Here is a 13,325-nt window from a genome sequence, read left to right as displayed (position 1 = left end):
TCTGTCAAGTGGGTAAGCTGCCACTCCATATCTGACAGCTAGATCACAAGGCTGCTGCCTTTAGGTAGAAGAATAAGATTATAAAGTAGGGGAAGGAATAAGTAGCCATTCCTTCTGCTCTTAAAGAATGTGGCTTGCAGAAGGAGAGAGGCCGATTGATAGGGGTAGTCACACACGTGTCCCTCTTTCCCTGTGTTGGAAGCACAGTGGTTTTTAGAAAGGGCATAAGGATGGAGCTGGGAAGGGAAACAAATAACCCATTCCATATGATAATAATAATAATAGCTAATAAGTCAGGCAGTGTGGTAAGTGCTTCATGTATTTCTTTGCAATCAAACTTCATAAGAACCCTGATGAAATTACTTTGTTTTAGTAGATAAGAAACTGAAACTTATAGAAGGCAAGTGACTGGCTCAAGTTTATACACTGCATAAATGGCAGAAGTAGAATTTGAATGGACGTATATCTAAGTAAAGAGCCCACATCTTTAACCACCATGCTACAATGCCATTTTCAGTAATAGTTGATCTAGAATTGAGTTGCTTTGCATGCCTAAAAGCGCTACTTCCTTGAATCCCTCCTTCATGCTGCCACCAAAGAGGTCCATCTATGATATAAACTGAATGGTGTTACTCTTCCTTTTGGCTTATGCCTGTAATCCCAGCACTTTGGGAGGCAGAGGCAGGCAGATCACGAGGTCAGGAGATTGAGGCTGGTAGTATCACAATGTGTTCAGTGGACAACTCTGTGGGGCCCTCTTGGCCAACTCCAATCCAGGTATTTAGAGGTTACAATCTCTTGGGGGTTGTCACCTGTCCACTGTGGGTGGCAGCATTAGACCCATGAAAATGGGAGATTGACCCACTCCACCCCAGCTGGGGCTTCATATCTTCTTTTTGAACTAAACCCTGCAATTTATGTAGCCTATTCTGTCTATGGCTTTCTAATGTGTCTCTTTGAATATAATGCCTCTTGAATATAGAAATGTCAAGTCATAATAAAATTGTGACATTAATGTTACCTCTAAGGGTGCCAAGTGCAAGGCACTAACAATTTAATAAGTTTGGGCTTTTGCATGACCTATGTTAATACGTGATCTCTTGCTATTTTGCATGGCAAGGGAAGTTTTTCAGAATTCATTTGATTGCAAGATCAATGTGAAAATGCATTATCTGCCTGCCTTGAGCATGGCCAACTGTTGACCTCTCCAATTAAGTAGAGTTGAGAATGAAAATTCAATTACAATGAACAAATGTTTCTTGAACATTTTCCATGTGTGAGGCCCTATGCCAGGCCTTGTGGAGAATATGGAGATCTATGAGATTTTTTTCCTATCTTTGGGATACTTGCAAGCAAATTGAAGGAGGCACAGATACATGCACAGATGATCATGGTATCGCATGCTATCTTAACTTATGAAAGCAGAGGAAATGGAGTTAGGTAAGCTGAACTTTTTGTAGGTAGCCCCCCATAGCAGGCATGGCTGGTTCCTTGCCATATGTTCATTCCCTTTCTATGAGACTAAAACCCTACTCCTATTTTTTAGGGCCTCTTCATTGGAAAAGAGGAGTCCATCTCCAGCTCAGTGACAAATCTTGATAGCTTTATGCTTTTCATGATAATTCCATGCCTCTTGTAGTGATAAGTTAAGAGGTGGGCCTGTGACTCAGTTCTGGTCAATGAAATATAAAGTCAAATCTCTGGGTTCCTTTTGGAAAGGTTTTCTTGTAGTAGAAAGAGTTTAACAGTTAAGAGTACAGATTCTGAAGTGAACCACCTGGTTTATAATCCTGGGTCCACTGCTTACTAGCTCTGTGTCATTATAAGTCACTTAATGTTTCTGCCTCCACTTTCTCATCTGTTAAATGGGGTTAATATGTACCTAATGGGGTTGTTGTATCAAATTAGTGAATATTTTGTAAATAGACCAAGCCTACAACTCATTGGCATTCCTGAGAGAGAAGGAGAAAGAGTAAGCAACTTGGAAAATATATTTGAGGACACAGTCTTTGAAAATTTCCCTAATCTCACTAGAGAAGATGACATGAAAATTTGAGAAATACAGAGGTCCCCTACTAGATACTGTACAAGATGATCATCCCCAAAGCACATAGTCATCAGATTCACCAAGGTCAAGGTAAAGGAAAAAATCTTAAAGGCAGCTACAGAGAAGGGTTGGGTTACATACAAAGGGAACCCCATCAGGCTAGCGGCATACCTCTCAGCAGAAACTTTACAAGCTAGAAGAGATTGGGGATCTATTTTCAGCATCCTTAAAGAAAAGAAACTCCAACCAAGAATTTCATTTCCTGGCACACCAAGCTTCATAAGCAAAGGAAAAGTAAAATCCTTCTCACACAAGCAAATGCTGAAGAAATTCATTATAACTAGACCAGTCTTACAAGAGCCCCTAGAGGGAGTGATAAATCTGGAAACAAAATGATGACACCTGTTATCACAAAAACACACTTAAAGACATGTAACCCACAGACAACCATAAAGGAACTATACAATCAAGTCTAGAAAGCAACCAGTTAACAAAAACAGGATCAAAATCTCACATATCAGTATGAAAGGGGCTAAATGCCTCCACTTAAAAGACAGAGCAGCAAGCTGGATAGAAAGGAAAGACTCAATTGTCTTCTGTCTTCAAGAGACCCATCTCACATTCAATGAGACTCACCAGCTCAAAGTAAAGGGATGGAGAAAGATCCCATGCAAATAGAAAACAACAAAAAAAGCAGGAGTCACTATTTTTATATCAGACAAAACAGAGTTTAAACCAACAACAATAAGGACAGAGAAAAACATCCCATAATGATAAGGGGATCACAATTCAACAAGAATATTTACCTATTCTAAGTATATACATACCCAACATTGGAACACCCAGATTCATAAAACAGGTTCTTCTTGACCTAGGAAAATACTTAGCACACAATAATAGTGGGAGAATGTAACACCACATTGACAACATTAGACAGATTATCAAGGTGGAAAACTAACAAAGAAATTCTGGAATAAAACTCAATGCTTGACCAATTGAACCTAATAGACCCCTACCACACAATATACATTCTTCTCATCCACACTGGAATATATTCTAAGATTGGCAATGTGCTTAGTCATAAAGAAAGTCTCAATAAATTCAAAGAAATCAAAATCATACCAAGCACAATCTTGGACAACAGTTCAACAAAACAGAAATCAGTATCAAGAAAATCTCTCAAAACAGCACAAATACATAGAAAGCAAACAACTTACTCCTGAATAACTCTGGGTGAACAATGAAATCAAAGCAGAAATGGAAAAATTTGAAATTAACAAAGATAGAAACAAGACTTACCAAAATCTCTGGGATACAGCTAAAGCAGTGTTAAGAGCAAAGTTTATAGTGCTAAACATCTTCATCAAGAAGTTAGAAAAAATCTCAAATTAACAATATAACTTTGTACCTAGAGGAACTCGAAAATAAAGAATAAACCAACCCCAAAGCTAGCAGAAGAAAAGAAATAACTAAAATTATAGAAGAACCAAAAGCTCAATGAAACCAAGAGTTGATTTTTAGAAAGAATAAACAAGATTGATAGACTCCTAGCTAGATTAACAAAGAATAAAAGAGAAGATTCAGAAAAATACCATCAGAAATGACAAAGATGACATTACAACTAATCCCACAGAAACACAAAAGATCCTCAGAGATTATTATGAACAACCCTATGCACACAAGTTGAAAAATCTAGAGGAAATGGATAAATTCTTGGAAACACACAACCTCCAAAGATTAAACCAGGAAGGAAGTGAAAACTTGAACAGACCAGTAACAAGTTCCAAACTTGCATCAGTAATAAAAGACATAACAACCATAGGGAAAAAAAAAAAAAAAAAAAAAAACAAAACCCTAGACCAGACAGATTCTCAGTCAAATTCTACCAGACAAAGAACTGTTATCAGTCATACTGAACCTATTCCAAAAAATCAACGGGGAGGGCTTCTTAACTCATTCTATAAAACCAGCATCAGCCTGATACTAAAATCTGGCAGAGACACAATAACAACAACAAGAAAACTGCAGGCCAACATTTCTGGTGAACATAAATGCAAAAATTCTTAACTAAATATTACCAAACTGAATCCAGTAGCACATCGAAAAATTAAAACACCATGATCAAGTGGGCTTTATTCCTGAGATGCAGGGCTGGTTCAACATATGCAAATCAATAAATGTCATTCACCTCATAAACAGAATGAAAAGCAAAGCCCTCTGATTATCTCAATAGATGTAGAAAAAGCTTCTGGTAAAATCCAACATCCTTCATGATAAAGCCCCTCAACAAACTAGGCATTAAAAGAAAATAATTCAAAATAATAAGAGCAATCTATGGCAAACCCACAGCTAACATCGTACTGAATGGGAAAAAGCTGAAACCATTCTTCTTGAGAACTGGAACAAGACAAGGATCCCCACTGTCACCATTCCTATTCAACATAGGGCTGGAAATCCTAGCCAGAGCAATCAGGCAGAAGAAAGAAATAAAAGGCATCCAAATAGGAGAATAAGAAGTCAAACTATCTATCTTCACTGATGATATGATTCTACACCTAGAAAACCCTAAGGACTCTGCCAAAATGCCTCTAGAACTGATAAATGACTTTAGTACAGTTTCAGGATACAAAATCAAGGTACAAAGATCAGTAGAATTTCTATACATCAATAATGTTCAAGCTGAGAGTCAAATCAAGAACAAGATCCAATTTACAATAGTCATATACCAAGAAGTTGAAAGAGCTCTATAAGGAGAACTATGAAATACTGGTGAAAAAAATCAGAGATGACACAAGTAAATGAAAACACATTCCTTGCTTGTGGATTAGAAGAGTCGCTATTGTTTAAATGACCATATTGCCCAAAGCAATTTACAGATTCAGCACTGTTCCTGTCAATCTGTCAGTGTAATTTTTCACAGAATTAGAAAAAAAAACTATTATAGAATTCATATGGAATCAAAAAAGGAGCCTGAATAGCTAAAGCAATCCTAGCCAAGAACAAAGCCAGAGGCATTACACTACCCAACTTCCAACTATACTATAAGGCTGCAGTAACCAAAACAACATGGTACTGGTACAAAAACAAACACATAGAATAGAACCCAGAAATAAAGCTGCACACCTACAACCATCTGATCTTTGACAAAATCAACAATAATAAGCAATGAGGAAAGGACTCCCTATTCAATAAATAGTGCTGGGATAACTGAGTAGTCATTGTAGAAGAATGAAACTGGACCCCATTTCACCATATACAAAAAATAACTCAAGATGGATTAAAGATTTAAATATAAGACCAAATTATAAAAATACTAGAAGAAAACTTAGGAAATACCCTTCTCAAAATTGGTCTTGCCAAGAATTATTTTGCTAAGTCCCAAAAGCAGTTGCAACAAAAACAAAAATTGACAATTAGGACCTCATTAAATTGAAGGGCTTCTGCCCAGCAAAAGAAATTATCTATAATCAGACAACCTCCAGAATGGGGGAAAATATTTACAAGCTATGCATTTGACAGAGGTCTAATAACCAGAATCTATAAGAAACTTATACAAATACACAAAAAACAAACTCATTAAAAAGTGGGCGGCCGGGCGCGGTGGCTCAAGCCTGTAATCCCAGCACTTTGGGAGGCCGAGATGGGCGGATCACGAGGTCAGGAGATCGAGACCATCCTGGCTAACACGGTGAAACCCCGTCTCTACTAAAAATACAAAAAATTAGCCGGGCGAGGTGGTGGGCGCCTGTGGTCCCAGCCACTCGGGAGGCTGAGGCAGGAGAATGGCGTGAACCCAGGAGGCAGAGGTTGCGGTGAGCTGAGATCCGGCCACTGCACTCTAGCCTGGGCGACAGAGCAAGACTCCGTCTCAAAAAAAAAAAAATAAAATAAAAAAATAAATAAAAGTGGGCAAAGGACTTGAGCAGACACTTCTTAAAAGATGACATACACGTTTTCAACAAACATGAAAAATGCACATCACTAATCATCAGAGAAATGCAAATCAAAACCACAATGGGATACCATCTCATACCAGTCAGAATGGCTGTTATTAAAAATTCAAAAAACAACAGCTGCTGGTGAGGCTGTGGGGAAAAGAAAACTGGATAAAGAAAATATGGTACAAATACACCATGGACTACTACCCAGCCATAAAAAATGAAATCATGTCCTTTGTAGCAACATGGATGCAGCTGGAGGCCATAATCCTATGAGAATTAATGCAGGAACAGAAAACCAAATACCTTATGTCCTCACTTATAAGTGGACACTAAACATTGAGTACACATGAACATAAAGATGGGAACAATAGACACTATGGACTATTAGAGTAGGGAGGGAGGAAGGGGGCTGTGGGTTGAAAAACTACTTAATTGGGAATTACGCTCATTACCTTAGTGATGGGATCTGTACCCCAAACCTCAGCGTCAGGCAATATACTTACGTTAGAAATCTGCACATGGATCCCTGAATCTAAAATAAAAATTGAAATTATAAAATAATAATAAAAGTGCTTTTTCTTTTTTTGAGGCAGGGTCTCACTCTGTCACCCAGGCTGGTGCAGTGACACAATCATGGTTCTCTGCAGCCTCTACCTCCTGGGCTCAAAGGATCCTCCTACCTCAGTCTCCCCAGTAGCTGAGAACACAGGCTTGTGCCGCTACACCTGGCTATTTTTAAAATTTTTTGTAGAGATAGGGTCTCTCTTTGAAATCCGGTCCTCAAGAGATCATCCCGTCTCAGCCTCCCAAAGTGTTGGGATTATAGGTGTGAGCCACCATGTCTGGCCAAATTATATTTCTTTGCCAAACGCTTAATAGAGGGTCATAGCTTTGCTTTGCATAATGATTCTTCTTACTGAAGCTTTGCATTTTCATGTCCTGACAAAAATTAAATGAACTAATTATGGTAAAAAAAAGTTATATTTATAAAACATTTAGAATAGTGCCAGGCACGTAAGAAGTGTTAAATGTCATTATCATAATTTTAAGAGAAAATTCTAAGAGACAATCAGCAAAAGTGATAGTCTCTTTATGACTCTGAGTGTTATGGTGTCTGGACGTGACCCCTGGAACTTTCATGGTCACCTTGTGCCTATAATGGGGGCTGGATGCAGAGCAAAAAAAGGAAAGAACCTCGGTCCTTGATGAAATCACAGAGTCACTGAGTCATCAATCCTAGAGCCCACTGTACCTTGGACTTCCTGCAATACGATATGATAAATTTCTTTGTTTAAAGTATTTTCAGTCAGGGTCTTGTGTTCTTGGCAAAGGCACAATTTAACTTCCATAGCAATTTACTGGTGTGTGTCCTGGAGTTCCTCAGCCCATGTGTTTTCCACGTCCTCCCATCCTTGTCCCAGCGGCATACCCCAAGATGTGAGCTGCCTCAGAATAGTTCCTCACATCAGTCATCATCAGTTCCTACTACAATTCTTCATAGTTTTGGCCTTATCTTAATTATGACTGGTTCATGAAAGACTGAGATTTCCAAGGTGTCCTTAAGTCCAAAGCTAAAGCTACTCTTGATATTCACAAGTGTGTTAGTCAGGATTCTTTAGAGAAACAGAACCAACAGTATGTGTGTGTATGTGTGTGTGTGTATATATATGTGTGTATATATATATGGTTGGATCTGTGTCCAATTCATTTTTTATAAAGATATATATATTTTACATATACTTAAATTTTCAAAACTATACACACACACACACATAAAGAGATTATGAGAAAATGGCACACACAATCATGGAGGCTGAGAAGCCCCTCAACCTACTGTCTGCAAGCTGGAGGCCCAGGAAAGCCAGTGGTGTGATTCAAGTTCAACTCCCAAGGCTTGAGAACCAGGGGAGCTGATGGTATAAATCCCAGGCCAAGGGCAGGAGAAGACCATGTCCCAGTTCAAGCAGGCAGGCAAGAAGTTCCTTCTTCCTCTACCTTTTTGTTCTTTCAAGCTCTCAACAGATTGGATTATTCCCACCCACATTGGGGAGGGCAATTTACTTTATTAAATTCAACTGATTCAAATGCTAATACCATCTGGAAATACCCTTGTAGACACATCCAGAAATAAAGTTTACTCTGGACACCCCTAGTACGGTCAAGCTGACACATAAAATTAACCATCTCAATGAAGGACATGCTTTGAGGTCCTTTCTAATTTACAAATACTAAAGTTACCTAATTTCCCCCATAAAATGCAATAAATGAACACTTTAATAAATAAGCTCCTTTCATTCTGTAATAATTCTGTAGCTACAGGTTGGAATAATTAGTAAAGTTACAAAATTCCTTGACTGGAATAAACACAACCCTACACTACATCATTTTTATAGTAACATTTACTTAAGCACTTACTTATATTTTCAAAACTAAGGTGAAGATGATGAATAGAAATTTTTAATATGAGGGGAGTTGTTGCTTGCATGGAGGTGCATCCTCTGAGTGATCTATAAAAAGTCAGTTATTTCCCCACACCTACCTTGTAGCATATATCTGTACCAAATTTTTGCTTCAGCAAAATTAGAAATTCATAAACCTCACAGATCTTCAGGAGTGTTCAAAGATAGGAAATAATACCAATTTGTGAATCTTTAAAAGTCAGAAGTTTCATCTCTTATGCCCGCTTTTATATATTGATAATGGCTTCCTAGAATATGGGGCTGAGAAGGATGGCAAGACCTCATCCAGTCTCAGGAGGAAAGAGTGCTAGGACAGATTATGAATGTCTGCCCTTAATGTGGGTGGAGCAGAGGCAGAAGCCATTATGTATGTATTTCTGCAATCTAGGGTTTATATTTTTTGCCTACCATGCTTGAACGGCAATTAGAACATTGTCATGTCTGATTCTATAATTCTAGTTACTCTTAGCATCAATTTATTTATTTAATCAATGTACATTTATTGAGTACCTTCAATGTATGAGGCATATTGTTAGGCAACATGGGTAATAAAAAGATGAATTGGACCCAGATCCAACCGGTAAAGAACTTAAGTCTGATAGAAGAGAAAGATGTGTGCATGATAAAATGCTGCAAGATAGGACTAGATAAGGGGAGGGACTGGAGGATATGTCAAAGGTGGAAAAAGTATCTTTAGTGAGTGTGGAAGGAGTCAGCAAGGCATACTGGGGAGGGTGTATTAGAAGTGAGTCTTGTAGTGATGTAAGATTGTTCATGTGGATAGAAGGGGAAGACTATTTCAGACTGAGTGGTCAGAATGAGCAAAAGCACCAGAGTGGAAAGTTTTAAGCTCTGGATGACTGCCTGACTGATGAGAATATGTAGCTGCTATTTATTCCAGTTCTCCCTACAGAATGAACAGGTTGCCTGGTGGGCTTCATTAGACTGGTGTGCTGATGTGACATCCACTTTTGTAAGAGTTGTTTGGGCCAGGGGAAAACCTGCTCTTTAGAGAGATCATCTTTCATGACCTGTGACATATAACAAATGTCTTTAAAAAAAGGAGAGGCCTCACTGCCGTCTCACACTGTACATTTTTATTGTAAACCTAAAAGAAACTGACAAAGGCACCATCTTTATTCTCTTAACTACATACAGACTCATCAACTATTGCTGCCAGTGAAGAACATTCCTGACATCATATTATATTCAGTAACATGAATAAGGCAAAAATTTCTTAACACATTGCTGAGCTAGAAAGTCGCTGCTGATTTGTTGAAAATGTTTGCAAAAACAGATTGAAACTGCAAATAGAGGATCACTCCTAACATGCTCTTATCTCAGTCATATATATTGCATACGTATAAACATGAGGTAGGGTTTTGTTAAATTTCTTTTTTTAACTGTATTTTTATTTTCAATGTCCAGAATGTGTAATATAAGGGCCAGATCTTCCTCCTGGACTCAATTTTAAAAATTCTTGATTGGTTGGTGAGGTCATTAGGGATACTTTTTCTTGTCTAATTTGGTTTCTGGGAAAGCTTTGTTCAAGTCCTCAATGGTCATCTGATCAAATGGAATTAAGTTCTTCTTCTCCTTCTGTTTCTCATATTCTCCAATCGTGGCCTTTGAGAGAGACACCCACTCAGCATAAGATTTCACATCTTCTTTTTCTTTAGCATACACCTGGGTGGTATATTTATCCTCTGGCACAGGAACCTTCAGGGCATTAAACTTCTTCTCAAAGTCATCCACCAAGCCTGCCTTGGCTACCTGGTCCTTGTAGTAAGCCCGGTCGATAGCTGGTGGATTCTCAGGTAAAGTGGCCAACCTGGAAGTGAGGGTCTCATTCCAGGATTTCAGGGAATTAGCAATGGCCTTTTGGTTCTGGGGTATGATCTCTGCAAAAGCTACCCAGTCAGTGGTTTTTAGAGCAAGTTTTCACCCAACCATCTTGGGATCCTTCACCAACCCTGGCTGCCCACAGTCCACAGGCTAAATTTTTTAAAAATACTTCTAAAATTAAAGTAATGCTGTTTGTTTTGCTATAATAGTAATAAAGAGAAACCCACAATTAAAAGAAATTTAATCTTCAGGCACATGAAGAAAATTATAAAGAGCTAGTCTAAGAAGCACCAAGAAATCGACTTTTCAGTAAAGTTAGTATGCAAATTTTAGAGTTAGAAAAAAAATTAAATAAACTGAAACACCCTTGTAAAGTTTAGAATGCATAGATCACGAAGTATGAACTGGGATGCTGATAAACTTCACAGACCTTCATTTTACTTATTGCTTGGCTTGTTACTGTCTTCTAAGCAACCCTAAAACAAAGAAAGTGATTCTGTGACACTGAAGTGGTTAAGTTCTAGCCAGACCCAAAGCTATAAGCAAGAAAGTTTTGTTTTCATGTCCTCTCCTTCTCCTCCTTTCCCCTTTCCTATTCTCACTCCCATGCCTTTCCCTGGAGTTTTTAGGGTCAGCCCTAAATCCATATTTACCCACTATATTTAGTATGTTTGATTATGCACAGCCTGAATTCAGATCCAAGACGATGATCCAGATTTTTGTTCATCAAAAGAACTTTTTTTCTTTTCTGTAGATTTATAGCAAAGCCTAAGCACTGATTTATTTTTCTGCTACTCAATAGGCTTATCTTGCCTGTGGCCTTTGCCCTTACTTCTGTCTCCTGGTAAGGCTCTGCTTGTGCATCTGCCCATGCTGGCTCCTTTTTTGACATTTAGGCCTCTATCAGGTGTCACCTCTTGGAACAGACCTCCTCCACCAATCCTCCAATCCATCAATCCTGGCCTTGACACTTTCTAGCTTATTCCTTTTTCACTTTCCTATAATTCCTTTATGTAATCATTTTTAAATAAGTTTTTATGTAATTTAAAAAATTTACACACAGTAAAATTCACCCTTTTTAATGTATAGTTCTTTGGGTTTTGACAAAGCATATAGCTATGTGTTGCCACCTCTACAATCACGATATGGAAAAGCTCCATCGCTCACCCCTAAAATTTTCCCATACCTCTTTAGAACCAATCCTCCCAAGAACCCCACCTCTGTTCTATTTTTGTTTGTTTTTGAGACAGGCTCTTGCTCTGTCACTCAGGCTGCAGTGCAGTGGCACAATCTCTGCTCATTGCAACCTCTCCCTCCCAGGCTCAAGTGATCCTCCAGCCTCAGTACCTCAAGTAGTTGGGACTACAGTTGCAGACCGGCAAGCCCGGCTAATTTTTATATTTTTTGTAGAGATGGGGTTTTGCCATGTAGCTCTGATCTGTTTTCTTATCTATAATGTTGCTTTTTCCACAGTGGCATATAAATAGAATCTAATAGTATGTAGCCTTTTGTATCTGGCTTCTTTCACTGAGTATAATGTAGTGATATTGTTAGACATATCAGTACTCCATTCTTTATTATTATCATTATTCCATTATATGAATGAACTACAGTTTGTTTGTTTATTCTCTATTTAAGAGACATTTTAGTTGTTTCCAGGTTTGGTGACTACAAATAAAGCTGCAATAAACATTCAAATATAGTTTTCACTGTTAATGCAAGTTTTCATTTCACTAAGGTAAATATCAAGGAGTGAGATTGCCAGGTCACATGGTAAGTGAATGCTTAACTATATCAGAAGCTATGAAATGGTTTTCCTAAGTGATAGTGCCATATTGTATTCCCACCAGCAATAAATGAGAATTCCAGTAGTTCTACATGTTTGTCAGCACTTAGTATTGTCGGATTCTTACATTTTAGCCACCTAATAGTTGTGTAGTGGTATCTCATCATGGTTTTAATTTAAATTTCCCTAATGACTAATGATGCCACACATCTTTTCATGTGCTTATTTGCTATTATATGGAACTTTTTTTTTCTGGTAAAGTAGTTGTTCAAATCTTTTGCCTTTATTATTACTTTTTAAATTGAGTTTTCTTATTACTGGGCCTTCAGGCAGAATTATATCACAAGTTCTTTTAATATTCTAGATTTTTTTTCAGGTTTGTGATTTCCAGATAGTTGCACCCAGTGTGTGACTTGTCTTTTCATTTTCTTAGTGTGTCTTTCCAAGGTTATGAGTTCTTAATTTTGAAGTATTATCATTTTTCTCTGAGGTTTTGAGATCATATGTAAGAAATTTTTGTCTAACTCGAGGCCACAAAGATTTTCCTTGTTTTTTTTCCTACAAATTTTATGCTTTTAGGTTTTATATTTTAACCTATGATTTATTTTAATTTTTGTAGATGCTATGAGATATGGATTAAAGTTTATTTTTTAAAATCACATACTGATATCCAATGATTCCAACAGTTTTGAAAGACTAACTCTTCTCCATTGAATTATCTGCAACTCCCAAAAACCAATTGACCATGTATGTTAGGGTCTGTTTTTGATCTAATCCATCCTACTGACCTATACATCTACCCTTTCATGAGTACTGCACAGCCTCAATTACTGTAGTTTTATAGCAAGTAATGAAATCAGGTAGATATTACCCTTCATCCTTTTCAGAAAACTTATCACCATCTGAAATTATCCCATGTGCTTAGCTTTTTAAATTCCTTTTTGAGATAGGGACTTGCTCTGCCACCCAGGCTGGAGTGCAGTGGTATGATCAGGGCTCACTGCAGCCTCAATCTCCTAGGCTTAAGTGATTTTCCTACCTCAGCCTCCTGAGTAGCTAGGACTACAAGTGTGCACCACCATGCCTGGCTGGGTTTTGTTTGTTTGTTTTTTTGTTTTGGTAGAGATGGGGTCTTGCCATGTTGCCCAGGCTGGTCTCAAACTCCTGAAATCAAGCGATTCTCCCACCTTGGCATCCCAAAATGCTAGGATTACAGACATCAGCCACCTTGCCCAACCTACTTTTAA

General features: G+C 38.0%; 1 pseudogene; it reads right to left on the bottom strand.

The window, feature by feature from the left end:
- Nucleotides 1-9,917: 9,917 nt before the first annotated feature.
- Nucleotides 9,918-10,400, bottom strand: LOC111543249 (annotated as a pseudogene).
- Between the last annotated feature and the right edge of the window lie 2,925 nt (nt 10,401-13,325).

Source organism: Piliocolobus tephrosceles, chromosome 14, assembly GCF_002776525.5.
Source record: "Piliocolobus tephrosceles isolate RC106 chromosome 14, ASM277652v3, whole genome shotgun sequence".
NCBI classification, from domain to species: domain Eukaryota; kingdom Metazoa; phylum Chordata; class Mammalia; order Primates; family Cercopithecidae; genus Piliocolobus; species Piliocolobus tephrosceles.
Note: the sequence above shows the minus strand (reverse complement) of the source record. Positions and strands in the feature narration are given on the sequence as shown.